The sequence below is a fragment of the Schistocerca cancellata genome, chromosome 6 (assembly GCF_023864275.1).
Source record: "Schistocerca cancellata isolate TAMUIC-IGC-003103 chromosome 6, iqSchCanc2.1, whole genome shotgun sequence".
In the NCBI taxonomy this organism is placed as follows: domain Eukaryota; kingdom Metazoa; phylum Arthropoda; class Insecta; order Orthoptera; family Acrididae; genus Schistocerca; species Schistocerca cancellata.
Window position 1 is genome coordinate 365,450,597 of NC_064631.1, and position 17,159 is coordinate 365,467,755.

At 37.6% G+C, this 17,159-nt stretch overlaps 1 protein-coding gene across 1 annotated transcript in view; it reads left to right on the forward strand.

Annotated features, from left to right (window-relative positions):
- LOC126191010 (HEAT repeat-containing protein 1) overlaps nt 1-17,159 on the forward strand; it is a 283,709-nt gene that overhangs the window by 194,390 nt on the left and 72,160 nt on the right. The gene's annotated exons all lie outside the window — the stretch shown is intronic.

Below are 17,159 nucleotides of genomic sequence, written 5' to 3' on the forward strand. Positions count from 1 at the left end.
GTACAGCTCACATGTCAAATGAAAACAAAACGGATTTCTGTGGCAGGGAGCTATCAAGCGAATTAAAATACATTCACATAATTACGGAGGGCAAAAATATATTATTAATTTCAGTTTTCTGATTTTATTTGTTTCCAAGTTAGTAGCAGTCAAGTATTTGCAGAACAGTGAAGTTATTTTTGAAAGTTTGCTAAAGAAATTTGGCTTTATTAATCTTTCCGCCGAGGCAATCATTTTATTTGAAACGAAGTGTTTCATTCTACAGTATTGGCTACTTCCAACTGTTTGCTGAATTTCAAGTGCAATTTCAAGTGCACGTTATCATCTTCTGCCATATATGGCATTATGCCGTAATAAAGAACCAAAAATGAGATTGTAGAGTACTGGTACTCCAAGAAAATTTACATCCCAAAAACCACACTGAAAAGCTTAATATCAGATGGGACCTACTTCATTGTGAATCTGGAAATAGCCAATTTGCACTTCAAGCCGAATTATGCATTTTAGTATGGTTTACGAAATTCCGATGCTCTTTGGAGTATCCTCTGATGCACTGTTTCTTTTATGGTGTAATGTAAGCTCTCTTAGTGCTTTATACATACGAACAAACGGGCTTCCTACACCACTGCAGTTGCATACGCAAAATAATGCCTGTTTTCTGGCGCTCTCTGGCAACTGGTAAATCGAACCTATTTCTAACAGTCTCCGGATAGTATTACGAACGGTAGTTAGAAAAGCGTTACTTTCAAAGTAAATTTCTTTTTACGCAAGGTGAATTGTGTTACGTGTGAGAAAGTGGAATGGATATCTAAATCACAGAGCGTTCGAAACTTTTGAGGACCAGCCACTTACAAGAATTTGGAGCCGAGACATTTATGTCATAATTTTAAATTTTTCTGGCACATTTGTGTGATGTGTCTTAAAGTATAACACACGCAAAAAAAGATCAATATTACATGTGAAAGCTTAGGTTCTGTTGTAGCGTGTTAATCTTAGAGACTAACATTATATGTGAAAGCTTAACTTTTCTTGTAGATATACGGTACTGTGTACATTAATGTAAACCGTTAACTTTTCCTCTTGCGTGTTCGCGCTATGCAACCAGTGATCTTGCTATTGGCTGACTATAACACGTGTCATATGCTCTGAATAGCTGCTGCCATCGGCTGACGAGATCTCGTGGCTTGAGATATGACTCGCTTACAAAAGAACATCGCAACCTCGGTTTCAACGCCCCGGAAACTAACGCCCTGTGTTTGGTGCAATTCGCATGTATACTTTTGTAATACAAAAATATGCAACGTATATTTTGCTGCAAGTCAAAGGTCTTTCCAAAACTTCTCTCCTTTTTTTTTTTTTTTTTTTTATTAAAAGTCTCTCCAAAACTTCTTTACCCCGTCTTTTCTTTTTTTTCCGGGAAGTTCTATGCGATTGTATAAAACGTTAAACATACAAAGGATTGATAAGTTTTACAGTTCCGAGGGAAAATCTACGGAAAACCTACTGTCAATTAGAACAGAAAAAGTGTATTTTCGCCCGGGAAAATATTTTTTAAACGGGATATCCGGGAGAAATCCGGGAATAATCCGGGTTTTTTTTTTCCTTGTCCCTGTATACACCCTGTACTCTCATCTCTTACCTATATCAATATCCCTGTACGTGACCATGAATACTCCTCCGTACATACCTTTATGTAATGTGGAACCATCAACTCACATGACCATGTGCGCATACCTATCGCTATGAGCACAATTTTCTCCCTCCAACACATGACAGTTCTACATTACCTTAAACTGCATTCCCCGTTTGCAAATTTGTATTTCACTGTGTGTATGCGTATGGGTAGTCGTGTAGCCTGATTCTTTGGCCGGCTTATGTAAAATAAGTTGAAGGTTATAGAAAACCACGGAAATTGAGAAGGACTTCAGCGATAGAAGTGTGTGCATATGGACAGAGGGAAAGATAGACTGGTAGTCAAAGAGAAGTAAGACAGGAAAAATTAGAAATGGTTTCTAAGATCGAAGAAGAGAGGTATGATGTTAAACGCCTCCTGCAGAACAGACATTCTCACCTTCACCTTTGAAGTCCCTGAAAAAAATCTTAGCAACTCCTACGGAATGGCAGATGGTGAAGAATCAGTTATACTTGTCTGCGAGGGTTGTGTGAAAGATGTAGGGTATGTGCGTGCGTGCGTGCGAGCGAGCATGCGTGTGTAGTGTTAACCTTGTGTTCCAACACTACCCACTACCTTTCAAAATCGATACAAACCCTCCCCACTCATATCACATTTTGCAAAAGGTATAAATTAATTATTCTATAATAAGTAGAAAACTATGTATTATGTCATCATAAATATGAACTATGGTTATAATAGAAGGAAACATTCCACGAAGGAAAAATATACCTAAAAACAAAGATGATGTGACTTACCAAATGAAAGTGCTGGCAGGTCGACAGACACACAAACTAACACAAACATACACACAAAATTCAAGCTTTCGCAACAAACTGTTGCCTCATCAGGAAAGAGGGAAGGAGAGGGAAAGACGAAAGGATGTGGGTTTTAAGGGAGAGGGTAAGGAGTCATTCCAGTCCCGGGAGCGGAAAGACTTACCTTAGGGGGAAAAAAGGACGGGTATACACTCGCACACACACACACATATCCATCCACACATATACAGACACAAGCAGACATATTTAAAGACAAAGAGTTTGGATATGTGTGTGTGTGCGAGTGTATACCCGTCCTTTTTTCCCCCTAAGGTAAGTCTTTCCGCTCCCGGGACTGGAATGACTCCTTACCCTCTCCCTTAAAACCCACATCCTTTCGTCTTTCCCTCTCCTTCCCTCTTTCCTGATGAGGCAACAGTTTGTTGCGAAAGCTTGAATTTTGTGTGTATGTTTGTGTTAGTTTGTGTGTCTGTCGACCTGCCAGCACTTTCATTTGGTAAGTCACATCATCTTTGTTTTTAGGTATAAATATGAACTATGTATCATATCATATTATGTATCATATCATTGTAAATAGAAATCATATAACATATCATATTGTGTCTCATATCATCATAAATTGAAATTATATATCATACCTTATTATGTATTATATCATCACACCCCATATTGTATCACACACATCACTTTTACATCGAGACATGAGCAGAGCATGCTGCCAGTTCATATATTATGATATATTACCTAATGCTTCAGTCTTGACTCGTTATAATAACCCAGTTCATCACAGTGAATAAACAGCAGGGAATTATAGCACCCGTAAACCAAGTAAGACTGAGTATAATGACAAGACCACTTCCAGCTACCTCCACAAGAAGGAGTATGACCTAGATATCAGTGATGTGCTGCAACGCTTGATTGTTCGCCCCGTTAAGACAAGTACTGAATTTTATGACAGTATAATAGGATGAGAACAGAATAAAGGATAGTATAAGACTTGAAGAGAATCCAGTGTGGGAAAACTAGTTTAAGGAAGTAACACTAAACCCAACTCGAGATCTGATGGTCGTCATTCCACCCATTAACACAGATTGTTAATGTCCCTAGGGAACAGATGTGACTCCGCCCGGATCCCATGGATCTCATACCAGTACTTTTCGTTAAATTTTATGTGAAGGCCTCCCCACAACGAAACAATCACCCCTTTACTACATAACAACACATTAGGAAAAAATATTTTATGTTGTAATCCGTCCTGGACAAGTTTGAATTCTTTCCATGTATTGTCTATGACCTTGTTAGCATCATCAAGTTCCGATGCTAAACATGTTGGAACGTTATCTGTTTACCCTCTCGGCCACTCTCCGGTTGATTACTTGTTCCTCCAGACCGCTTATATTTATAGTGTCTGAGGTTGCTAGTTTTTCCTTAAAATCTCTCTCTACCGCTTCTACATGAGTTTTGACCCCTGCAGTTTGCGATTGGACAATAGGGAGCAGTTTGTCTTGTCGTTCAATGGAATCATTTAAAGTATGTAACCTTTGTTTCACTGCGTCGAATGTAATGTTACACACATTTTGAAATGATCCTAATTTTTCATTAAACTCTGACTCTACACTACTACACTTGTGTTTGATGTCAAATTATAGTTTCTTGGTCCAATTCTGTAATTGCTCCTCCTGCCATTGGTTAAATTCAGTAAATAATTGATTAACATGAGTATTTAAAGAACTGGGTGGTTCACTCTTTAAATCTACTTTCAAATTCTCAACTTTATTGTTCAGAGTATCAAATTCTGTTCTTAGCAGACTTAAATTTTCACTCTGAGCATCTAATTTACTATTTAGTGGGGTATTCACTGAATCTAACTTAAGGCTTAAATCCACACTCAGTTCTTCTTTCAAAGAAGCATTTTGTGCTTTAATTAAATTTACTAATTCTGACTAGTCTGGCGTTTCCCTAGTCACTCGGGTAGCCATGACCGGTTCTGCTAATTGTTGCTTGTTTCTTACTCATCTTGCTTCTAGCTCTTGTCAGCATTAAAGAAAAAAAATCACATCTATAAATAATAACCACCTTAGTTCACATTGAAATAGTTATTATTTTGAGCTCACCCAGCATAAGATTTTAGGCTGCGTCGGTGAGGTGTAAGAATGGCACCGGTGAACTACACGGGCGCCAGCAGTGTCACGCGTTGGTCGCAGCATCGGCAACCAGCAATGATAGCGTGTTACTGCATCGGCGATGGCTGATTATTGCATCGGCATTGGCTGGTTACTGCGTCGGTGTCGACTGGTTACTGCGTCAGTGTCGGCTGGTTACTGTGTTGGGTGGTTACTGCATGTGTGAGAATTATTCTCCCCACACCCAAATCTTTATGATCGGATCTTGCTGACCAGTTTCTTCATTTTGTTATCGTGGGTTGCTATGGCAACTCTCAACTTTTTCTTACCTCAGTCTTCTTAAAAAAAAAATTCCTCCTTTTCATGTCCTGCTCACTTTGGGCACCACGTTCTGGTGGTTAAAAATAATATCTTCTTATTTCCATAATTGGATGATGATGTATATAAACTTCAATGTCAGCATACTCGTTGATTAACGCTATATTACACTTGTTTTTTGATATATCGTACTCTTCTCTCGAGGTTGAGAAACACAATTAATAAATTATATAAATGAGTTGGCGTAAATTCCAGAAAAACAGTTCATTATTATGGCAAGGCACACATTAGGACCTTACATGAGAGTACGTGAATGAAGGAATAAGTGTAGTTTTCACATATTGGAATCATTTTTGGTGAGTTCACAAAGCTCAAAAGTTTAACATGATACCTCTGTGATTTACTAGAGTAAGTGTGAGAATGAATAAGTCTCTTCTTCCAACAACCTTCAAATGTTCATACCAACAGTGTTTTCTAATTTCACAGAGTACGATGCGTTTACTCCATGGGCGGTACGTGTAACTTCTCAGGCGGGCTCGTTGCCTACCTGCTCGCGCCGACCGCCCATCCAATACATGTCCGTCCTGTACACACACAATTGTGGGGCAGTAGACATAGTTCTACTTTACCACCCTTATCTCTAAAATAACGTGTGTTCAAGACGATGAAAATATGAGTGTCTCTAGAATTTTCTCCGAAATTCTTGAGGCACTACAAGATTCCTTAATACATGCTTTCTAAACTCACGTTTGCCTCGACAGTAGTGCTCATGCTAGTAGAAAATTTGGTTTTTAAGTTGGTAATGCAGGAAGTTCAAGTTTTGATAATTGATATTTGAGCTTTACATCATCTATACGCTTACTCAAGTTCTTCAATCATTCCAGGGCATTTTCTTCAGTGCCTCTTTTTATTACTGGCATGCGCTTACAAAATCAGTGCACGATCACGAGGTTCTAATTTTGGGAAAAAACAACAACAACAACAACAACAACACACACACACACACACACACACACACACACACACACACACACACACAGACAAAACCTGTTGTGGGTAGTGTTCTTCCCACTAGTCGTGTTATTATTTGCTCCTTTAATGGAGTCACTGTTGAGGGATTAAGAAATTTCTCCAACAAATGTACTTTTCATAGAATTTGTTTAATTTCAGCACAAATAACTGTTTATACACCATCACAAATCCAAGTTGTTACCTGCACTGCTAGAAATGATGGCATTGTGTTACATTGAAACTTTTCTTCTTTGATACTTTATTTTTGTTTTAAAACAAACTTATTTCCTTTCCTCAATTTAATCTTCTCATTATCTGGCAAAGACCTCTGCTTCAAAGAGTGCTAGAATGGGATTTAATGTGCCTACAGTTGTTCAGGTGTGGTAAGGAGGAGGACTACGTAAAAGTTTTGTGGTTGCCGTTCTTTACTTATATTAACTGCGTAACTTGAGAACAGGTCTCTTCGTCAACCATCACTTTCTTCTAGCATGGTTCTGTAGTCTGCAGCAAATCTCCTAGGTGGGAGCATTATCGTGGAAGGTGTCTCCAAGTGCAGGGATACAGAGGTCCCTCACCCTGCCTTGCAGATACGCTATGTCCACTCTCACTTTCATGACATGCACAAAAGAAATGAAAAATTCCTTGCACAATATGTGGTCCATAGCCAAACACTTACTTAATAAGAGAATAAGATGCTTGACCAAAGACACGACTATACGTCATTGGTTAGAGAGAGAGAGAGAGATGGGGGGGTGGGGGGGTGGGGGTGTTAGTAATTTATTACTTTTTCTAAAGTGATTTATTTTTATATTACATCTCAATGTTTAGTGTTGTTAGCAGGCCTGGTTTGATACATGAGAAATGTGAACAGCATCATATGTGGAGTCATCACTATGAAGGGTACAGAGATGTCCCATACTTGGGTGAGACAGTGTTATCAGCATGTAACACAGTTTGAAAAGGCCCTATTTGTGGGTCTCCATTTTTTAAGACTTGCAGCTGCTAGGCTATGGAATAACTGTCCCATGGATTGGCTGACATTAACATCATGAATGAGCAGTTGCCTTTGGACTGGTGCCGTGGCCAGGAATCGTGGACTGCTGATAAATGACGTCTCATTGTGTTCGGGATGAACTACAGGGTGTATACGACCCGGGACATCCAGGAGATTTGGGAAAAACCCGGGAATTTTTTCATCCGGGAGAAAACCGGGAAAAACCCGGGATATTTTTAGAATTCCGGGAATTTTTCGTTGTTTTAGTTTTCAGTTAAAATTTTTGTAATTTTGGCTGGAAAGAACCGATACTCTAACAAAGGATATTACTGTATCCCGCTACTGCAGAATAATACTTCAACAATAAAATATAAACGAGAGAAAAAAAACGAAAATAACTTAAATTGCAAACGAAATGCGCCATATGCAACAACGATACACAGTCCTCATGCAAGCTTCTGCCAATTGAAAATGTGTCGAATGCTTTAGGAAGACTATGCAGTGCTTCATAACAACAAATTGCCTCCAATGAGTGTGAAGTCGCAACTATTTACGTTCGATTAGTTTTAGCAGTTACGCGCGGGCTCATGCATATGCGCAGTTCAGTCACGTTTGAGTAGTAGATTCTTCCACTTCTGGCTAGAGGAATGTGGCTGTTGACTGTGCAATCAGTCGCAGCAAGCAGCTAGATGCTACCGGGAAAAGGGGGCGCCAAATTCATATTCTTGAGGAAAAAACCTTGTTTCACAAAGCGCCTAGCATCCAGCGAACGTTTGTCTAGTGATTATTCATATGATTTTGAAACGCTTTCCTGTTGGTTTTTGAACATTTTTGAACACATTTTAAGTTTATTTCTGAATGAATCGTAAGTTGACCTGTGAATGCGTGCATAGTGTATGTGATGTCTCTGTCAGGAGAATCCTCGTCGCATCTAGAAGTAAACTTTCCGTAGACAAAAGGGGACAGGGCTGTACGAGTTGAGGGAGTAAAGCCGAACGGATGAATGCCAATCGCTGTCTGATTATGTGGTTGATTGGGTTTGCGAATGATCAGCGTTGTTATAATTAGTAGCGAAATCCATAGATTCAGCCTACCAGAATGGAAATAAATGACTGACAGGAATAACAGGTAAGAAAGATTACGTATTAGCTTCTCAGTGTATACAAGAAAATGAAATTTTGACAAAAAATTTTTGGCCAGATCGCTACACTAGTAAGGACCAGTATTACAGTCCCCGGCTAGCAGCCGCGTAAGATCTATTCTGGAAGTAACGCGGAAAATGTGTTGTTCGAACACGTAATAACACCTAACCGGAAAATAATCGCGGGATAACTAAATCTGTGATTCTAGCAGGGTTAGTGAAGTTAATCGGCGATCAAATTTTGACAGTGGGAGCAATAGCTACAGAATTTGTGATGACAAGATTGTTTGTTAGAACGAGGAAGGAGAAGAAATGGGGACATCACACAAATTATGGAAGAATAAGACGATTCCAAATTTATATAAAAATTTTGTAATACTGCTTTTCGATCTCATGCTTGAGAAGCTGGTGCGTATGAATGATAGGTGAAACTACTTCCTAACATAAAGCTTTGTGCTTGTCGTAGGCCTAATAGACATTTGATATTGGTAGTTCATGGATTATATTCTGTCGTGTTATAAAAATGGCCATTTGTGCCAAATCAGTCTCGTTTATTTGGTGTCTGTTACAAAACTGCTGTAATATTAAGACAGGCCTATTTTATTTTATCTAGCAGACAGTGACAAAATAGACGTAATCAGATCGAGAAACCTCACCGGTCTTGGGTATTATTTATATTAACAGCTTTTTCAGTGTTAGATAACGACATTTTGATTTTTCATGCAGCAAAACATTTGACGAACTTCGATGAGGTAATAGATTCTTTCGCAGAAAGGAAAGCACACCACGTCAAGCTGTAGCAAGATTTGAGAGAAAAATGCTAGGAGCTAAGGTTTGAAGAAATGTGTAGTTTCTTGCTTATCTCTATTAACTAATAGAGGCAATAAAGAGTTCAGATTTTCTGAAGAGTTCTTGTTCTCTCTATTACAAGGGATGGCTGTCAAACCAGCCGACTGGGAGCAGGAGAGGCACCACAGGACATTTCAATTTCCACTCTCCTGAATATAGTTTGGACGTGCGGTAGAAAAATGCTTTGTGAAGAGGCGTGACACTGCACTTTGGCATACTTACGACCAAGTAATATGTCTTACATTTCCTCGAATACATATGTATTATGTTTCAGATTTTTCAGAAAGATATGCGCTAAAAGATGAACATATTTTGAAAATTCTATTTTCTTAGTGTTGACCTGGTTCACAAATGTCGTAGATCTGGGGCTGATGCGCAGAGCAGTCTGAGTTATAGTGGGTAGTTTCCACGTGACCCGTGTTTACATTTAGTGATTTTGCTGTTTCCCCTTCGTTTACTTTCACGTTAAATGAAAACAAAACAGATTGCTGTGGCCAAGAGGTATCAGGTGAATTGAAACACATTCACATAATTTATTTCCACCTTTCTGACAGTCAAGCATTAATCGCCTTGCGGAACAATGAAGTTATTTTTGTCTGTTTGCTAAAGAAATTTGACTTTTGTTAACCTTTTCCGCAGAGGCAGTCAATGTATTTGAAACGAAATGTTTAATTCCACAGTACTGGCTAGTTTCAACTGCTCGCTGCATTTCAAGTGCACGTTTTCGTTTTCTAGCACGTATGGCATTATGCCTTAAGAAAGAACCAAACATGATATAATACAGTAGTGGTGCTCTAAGAAAATTTACATCCTGAAAACCACACTGAAAAGCTTAATATCAGGTCGAGGTCTACTTCATTGGGAATCTTGACATACGAATGTGCCCTTTAAGTATGCACTTTAAATGCGGACATTTTAATACGGTTCACGAAATTCCGACGCTCTTGCAGTATCCTCTGATGTCTTGTTGCTTTTATGACATAATGTATGATCTTTCAATGTTTTACACGTACGTACATACCGGCTTCCCACGTCATGATAGATACCCTAGCGCGGTGTCGTCTGTTATCTGCACTCTCTGTCAACTGCTGAAACGAACCAATTTCTAACAGGTCGCTGGAAAATATTGCTAATAGTGGTTTGAAAAGCATTACTTTCAAAGTAAATATCCTTTTACTTAAGTTCAACTATGTACAAGAATGTACCATGCGTTTAACTCTCATTTAAAAATCAACTCTTTGATGACCAACCATTTAGAAGAATTTCGAACCCTGAAGATCAGACATTTATGTCATTATTAAAAATTTTACTGGCACATTTGCGTTATATATCTTAAAGTGTAATACGCGCAAAAAAGGTCAACATTATATGTGAAAGCTTAGCCTCTCTTGCAGCTTGAGACCAATACTATATGTGAAAGCTTTGCTTTTCTCGTAACCACACTATGTATATCAATTTAAACTATTAACTTTCTCTGTTTGTGTGTTTGTGCTACTTAACAGTGATGTTGCTGTTGGCTGACTACATCACATGTCCTATGCTCTGAATAACCACTGTCAATAACCGCTGTCATCGGCTGGCGAGATCACGTGACATGAGCTACGAACGGCTTACACAAAAGCGTATCGAAATCTCGATTTCAATAATTCGGAAAGTAACATGTGGTGTTTGGTGGAATTCCAATGTATACTTTTGTAATACGAAAACACGCAGCGTACATGTTGCTGCACATCAAAGATATTTCCAAAACGTGTCTTTTTCCCTGAGTTTCATTTTCTAAAGTACCGGGCATTGTACGCCCGTGTATAAAACCATAACCATTCAAAGGATTGATAAGGGAAAATATACTGTCACCCGGGAGAAAGTGTATTTTTAACCGGGAAATCCGGGAATTTTTTTTACTTGTCCACGTATACACCCTGAACTACTGTTCGCTAGCCTGGATTACCATTGGTGACAAGTACGACAGTGACCTAGTAAGAGGTCCCCATTCTTCCAACATTTTCGAGAGGCATGGTGAGGGGGAACTTTGCTTATGATTTTGGGTCAGAACTGGTAGCTACTGAGGGAACTTAGATGGCACCCTGGTATGTCACCGATATCATGCACCATCGTGTGTTACTTCTCATGCAATGATATTGTGATGCCATTTATCAACAGGACAATGCTCATCCTCACATGACATGTGTCTATGAACTGTCTTTGTGGATTTGAAGTTATCACTTTGCCAGCAAGATCTTAATTCTGTTCCTGATGGAACATTTGATACTAGTTCAGATATCAACTCTGTCCCATTAACTGTGTATGGGATATCAGAACCCAGTTGTGGGAAAGCTTGCCTCAGAAAAGGATCAATGGCTTTGTGAAACGCTTCCCAGCTGAATTAGGGCATCCCTCCAGGCCAGAGGGGCTCATAACTGCCAATGTTCGTCCTAAATTTGACTCTTAATTTATCAGTGAAGTATAGTTTTTTGTGAAAAAGTGAAATTTAATGTAGTTAAGTATGTCATTTACGTATAAAACATTAATTACTGGAGATCTTGACTGCACTGTGTGTGTGTGTGTGTGTGTGTGTGTGTGTGTGTGTGTTACTCCTAGCTTTTCCAAAACTGTTTGAGAAAGTGGGTAAGGTAGAATACTGACTCGTTCAACTGAATATTGTTAAATGTAATATTTTACAGATTAATTTGTAGCTTGCAGATTAACTGTTTTGCACTGAACTTCTATTCTCAGTCATTCATTGTTCCAAAAGTAGTTGGGTATAATACATGAAGATATTTATTAGCACATGGAGATAATTCTCTTAGTAGTACGTGCTACCAACCTTACTCGACACTTAATTAAATACAAATACATTTGTAACTGGAACAAATGGAACTTGGAAAGAGTGGTTTTTGTATATGATTCTCCACAGAGAAAGCAATACAAGATGTCACAAATGAAGTACTAGCAGAGATAAAAAAGAAAAGACATCCTGTTGGTAAATTCTGTGACCTACATAAATGATGCTCCACTGACTTTGAAGGGCATTTCCAAAATTGTAATGTTTTCTGATAATGACACAAGCAAGTGTATCCAGGATCCAAACTTAGCCTGAGCAGAGAGAGTGCAGCGGATAGTTGAAGACACAAGCAGTTCACAGCCAACAGTTTAAGTCTTAATCTGACAAAGAGTCACATTGTGTGTTTTCAAACAAATCATAATAATCAGTTAGCACTAGGAACAGATGTTAATAGTCGAACGCTAAATGAAACATATTGTATAATTCCTTTGAAGCATCTGTCATTATGTTGACCCAAACATTAGTGTGTTGGCTTATTTTATACATTTTTATTCCATATATTTTTATGGAATTATATTGTGGGGATGTCCACCAAAAGTGTTTATTAATCAGAAGCAGTATAGGTATATTGTGTAAAGTGGATGACCTTACACATTGACGAAGCCTTTTTAATGATCTTTAAATTCCTACACGCACTTCCTAATACATTTACTCCTTAATGGTTTTTGTTTCTGATATTAAAAATCAGTTTCACCTGAACTGTGATGTACACATTCACAATGCAAGACACAAAAGTAGTTTTCATGTAGACTCTGCCTCCATGTTTTGGATTCAGAGTGAAGTTATATACTCTGGTGGTAAGTTATTCAACAATCTCCCATCTAACGTAGAGAAAGAAATTTGTAATCCCTACCATTTCAAAAGAAAATTAAATACCAATCTCATTAGCCTCTCTTTGTACATATTACCTAAATATCTATATTCAGGATTGGAAAGTTCTGTTAGCTACATGATAAGTACTAATGTTTGTTATAAAGCTGTTGACAAATAGTAATGTACTGCCAATAGGACTAAATATTTAAAGCAAGAAAATATTTCCTTTAGAAAATGCCACTACAGTCAAGTAAACATTAATCTGCTAATAGCAATTGGCTATACAGTAAAACAGAGGAGACAGCAGTTTATTTCAAAGTAGAAGCTTTCTTACTAACTCACTTGATTAAATTGTGATGGCAGATGTGTGATTAGCACTAAGCAATATAGTGATAGTTTATTTTAACTACTGCTGCCAACGTACATTGTGCCAAGGGTCACGAAGGAAAAATATGAGAAATTAGGGCTCATACAGAGGCGTACAGATAATCGTTTTTCTCTCGATCTGTTTGTGAGTGGATCAGGAAAGGGAATGACAAGTAGTGGTACAGGGTGCCCTCCACCACGCACCGTACTGTGGCTTGCAGAGTATCGATATAGATGTAACACAATACACAGATTACTACGATATCCTTGGCTTATGTGAATGCATGGTTGGACTTGTTGTACATTCTAGCTGTGATGGTTCTCTTTATTGATGGAACACGGTAAATGACTGAATGGAACTGTACAAAGAAAGACTCTAGACTTCTATACAAGCAGTGATAGTAAAACTCTTGGACATTGCCTTGCAAAATGTGAGTCCACAAGCTTTCCCTAAGCTCGAAGGCAAGATGTTTCCTTAACAAGTACTACCACAAAGTTCTTCTCATCTCCTTTAAAAAAATCATGATTCTTCACAGTCACTGCAAGGTATGGGCCCTGTCCCTTCACAAAAGGAAGAAAATGAAAGGCACAATATTACATGTGCACCTTAGCTTCCTGGAAGATACTCTGTGTTTACATCAACTGACATCCCTTGAAAATCTTCAAAAAGAATCGATACACTCCAAGAACAAGCATTGATCATGTGAAAAACAATTTATTCTCGTGTTAAGAGGTATGCAGATCCTTGGAAGGCATTTGATAGGATACCACAATGTCGACTGATAATAAAAAATATGAGTGCATGAGGATCAGCCAATCTATTTGACTTAACAGTGAGATTTATTGTCATGCAAGAACTTCTACACAATAAGTGTTCAGTAAGAACAAATGTGGTTATTCTTCAAATTTTCCTGAGGATATAACATTAAATCATTTTTTGGACATGCATCCTAGGCATTATTACTCTCCTCTTTGATATTTTGGCTTTGAGCCTTCCATTCGGGGTCAAGAGAGGTTATTAACTAATTTCTGACACATTATGACCAAGATACACACCAAAAAATGGTGGAATAAACAAAGATAGTGTTTTGTACACTTCATGAAATCTTCGTAAGACCACTCGTATCCTCAGTTATACAGAGAGATGTCACTGCAATTATTTTATATCATGAAATATCATTGTTGAAAGTGCAAATAGAAGTTAAAAGTAACACTGATTGAAGTTACCCTTGTAGTAAATGGCAGCTTTCCTTAAATGAGGAAAAATGACAAATAATGTTAAACAGTAGAGAGAATCCAATAGTACTTGCAGAGTAGTAAATTGTCTGCAAGATATGGAAAGTATAGAATTCTGATGGACATTGAATTTATTGAAAAAGTCAAGGAAATCTGAGGGGAGTCTGAAAGACTCTGAGTTCTTGGGCTCCAGGTTCATTTCCCATTGCACAATTGCGTGTGTGATGGAGTGTAATTTGTGCATAATAATTTATCATATATCTGTAAATTTGTTAAATGACATCACATTTGTTTCTAGCTGTTACTGTTTTTATTTCACTTTTGCAATTTCTACATTTATGCCATTTTCAAGCACAAGATTTGATGCTATAGTTTGTCATCCAAATAGGTTAAAAATGTGTAGTTTCAGGACTGTATTACTTTTGATTGTAATATAATCGTTGGTTGTTATTAACGACATTAGTAGATTTGTTATTGACTTATTTGTTGTTGACATGTCAGAATGGTATTGACATGTCAGTAACAAATTTGTTGTTAACATTAACAAATTTGTTGCTGATTGTCAATAACAAACCTTTGAATGTCATTAGTAGCAGCCAGTGACTATATTACAATCATAAGTAATACAGTCCTATAACAAAATGACATGACACAAAGCACCATTCAAATCTTATGCTTGAAAATAGCACAGATGCTAAAATTGCAATAGTGAAACAAAAACAGTAACATATAAAAGCAAATATGATGTCGTCAAAAAAAAATTTACAGAAGCTGTGGATCCATATTACAAGAAATTGGCGTAAATTTCTCATTTGCACAAATGCAAACTTGGGGTTTTCAGTTTTCTAGAAAAATGTTTTCTAAAAAAATGTAAATACAGTTCTAAGAAGATCAGCAATGAGTATTCAGGCTTTGGTTCTTTTTTTCCTAAGTGCAGTGAAAATAGGACTTTGCTGATGTTCTTGTGATTTCATGCTTCAAGTTAACACACTGCATATCGGCTGCTGCACCACAGTTATTGTTGCAGTTCATGGGGATTTTTGAAAGACACACACCTTCCTTATTTGAATATAGCTGCACATACTGGTGTCCAATGCTGATGAAACTTGGCAGACATGTTTGTATGATGTTCTAATAATCTTGAAGGGTGTGATACCTCTGGAAACACATACCTTTATGTAACGGTACTTCACAAAACTGGCAGTAGTATCTTGTTTCATTTCTTTTACGATGCGATGTGCGAACTCTTTGAGATCGAGATAGATATTTCTTTTTTCCCATTCCCACTATTGTCTGAATAGTATGTTCTTTCATGTTCCTTTACAATCGACCAGTGGAGCCTTAGCAGGTGCTCATTTTGTTGGTTGGATATCTTGAATTTCCTCCATAGTTGCGGCATCAACTTGTTGATCTCATGTCCAGGCCATTGCAACTTCTTGTAGAAGCGTTTTATGTTTTTTTGGTATATCTGGATTTAGATTTCTGTAGACTTGTATGCATTAAACAAAGAACAATTTATTAGAAACAAACTACTTTCTTTGTTCATTTATTGGTTTTTCGCATTATCCCACAATACGAAAGATATTGATCAGCTCTGTCTACGCCTTTCATAAATGTATTGTGCATCACAGTACATTTTGGTTTCTGTATGATTTCCTCTTGTTGTTTTTTTTCCCTCTTACAACCACAGACACATCATGAACTGTTGTTATCATTCTCACCTCCATTTTATCTTTCTGTACCTGCAGCAAAATGTCTTCTTTTTGTTTGCTCCATTGAGATAATCATGCAAAAATTTTTCAGTTCACCAGCAATGATATTCATAAATTTGGGAGACTAGGGAAATTTTTTGAAATGGATTTTGTTTTGTTCATAATAACAAGTTTGACTGTGTCAACATCTGATTCAACACTCGTCTCCTAGAAATAATTCCATGGTGCTTATAACACTACTAGTCTCACTGGGAAGGGTTTTTACACCTGGAATTCCTCTAAATGTTTCTAAAATAATGATCTTGTCCTCCTCCTACAGCCAACTTTCACTGGCAGAAGCTTCATCATCTAACTCATTGACAATTATGTCATTTATGTTGATTATAGACGTGTTGTTTTCTTCTTCATTTGTGCTACTACTATCAGCGACATCAGCTGAGTCACTTGGAACGTCAGAACAATCGTCCTCAAACAGTTCAGAAAGAATCTCACTTTCCATCAACTATTTTTACGATTACCTTACAAGGCAGCAGCTATAGTACTGACTATTTCGCAGTACTTATTGTTGGTGATAAAACAAAAGATAAAAATAAGTTCATGCTGTTGTTCACTGCACTGAATCACCCAGTTCATATATAACCTTTTGTTAAATTGAAGTAGCTACTGACATGAGTAACAGGTCTCAGAAAGCGCACGTAGAACAAAAAACGTAAGTTTACGTGATCTTTTGACAACAGTTGGATGTGGAACCATGTAAATCTACACGAGCCAAATGCAATGTGTTAACAATGATTCTGAAGAACATCTGGCTTGAAACATGATGTACTATACTTTGAAAATCTGTTGATATTATGTTCCAGTGAAATGGTTTAAAGCTTGTTTCTGTGAGGATTTCTCACGTACTTAGGGTTATGGCTTGATGGTGTGACATAGCATGTGTTGGTGATAGCTGATGGTAAAGAATGAATTTGCAAAGGCTGCAAATGCTTAAAACATGAAAATTGTAGATAAAAGTAAATCCTAGCTGAACTTGGAATAATCATTAATAAGTGATGTCACAATGTAAAAAATTTCATTTATGGCCATAGAAACTAGTTAAGTGAAACTTGCCATCACGTACAACAATGAATGATTCAGGGAAATATGGAATCTAACCCAGGAGAAATCTGTAAATCTTAATGAAATCTTGTGAAGAAAGCGTCACCATGCTGATTTAGTCAGGTAAATTTTTAATTAAAGTCATGAAAATCTTCGACACTGCAGTTTGTATGCCTTCAGATGACATTATGAAGTTTGGTTGCAG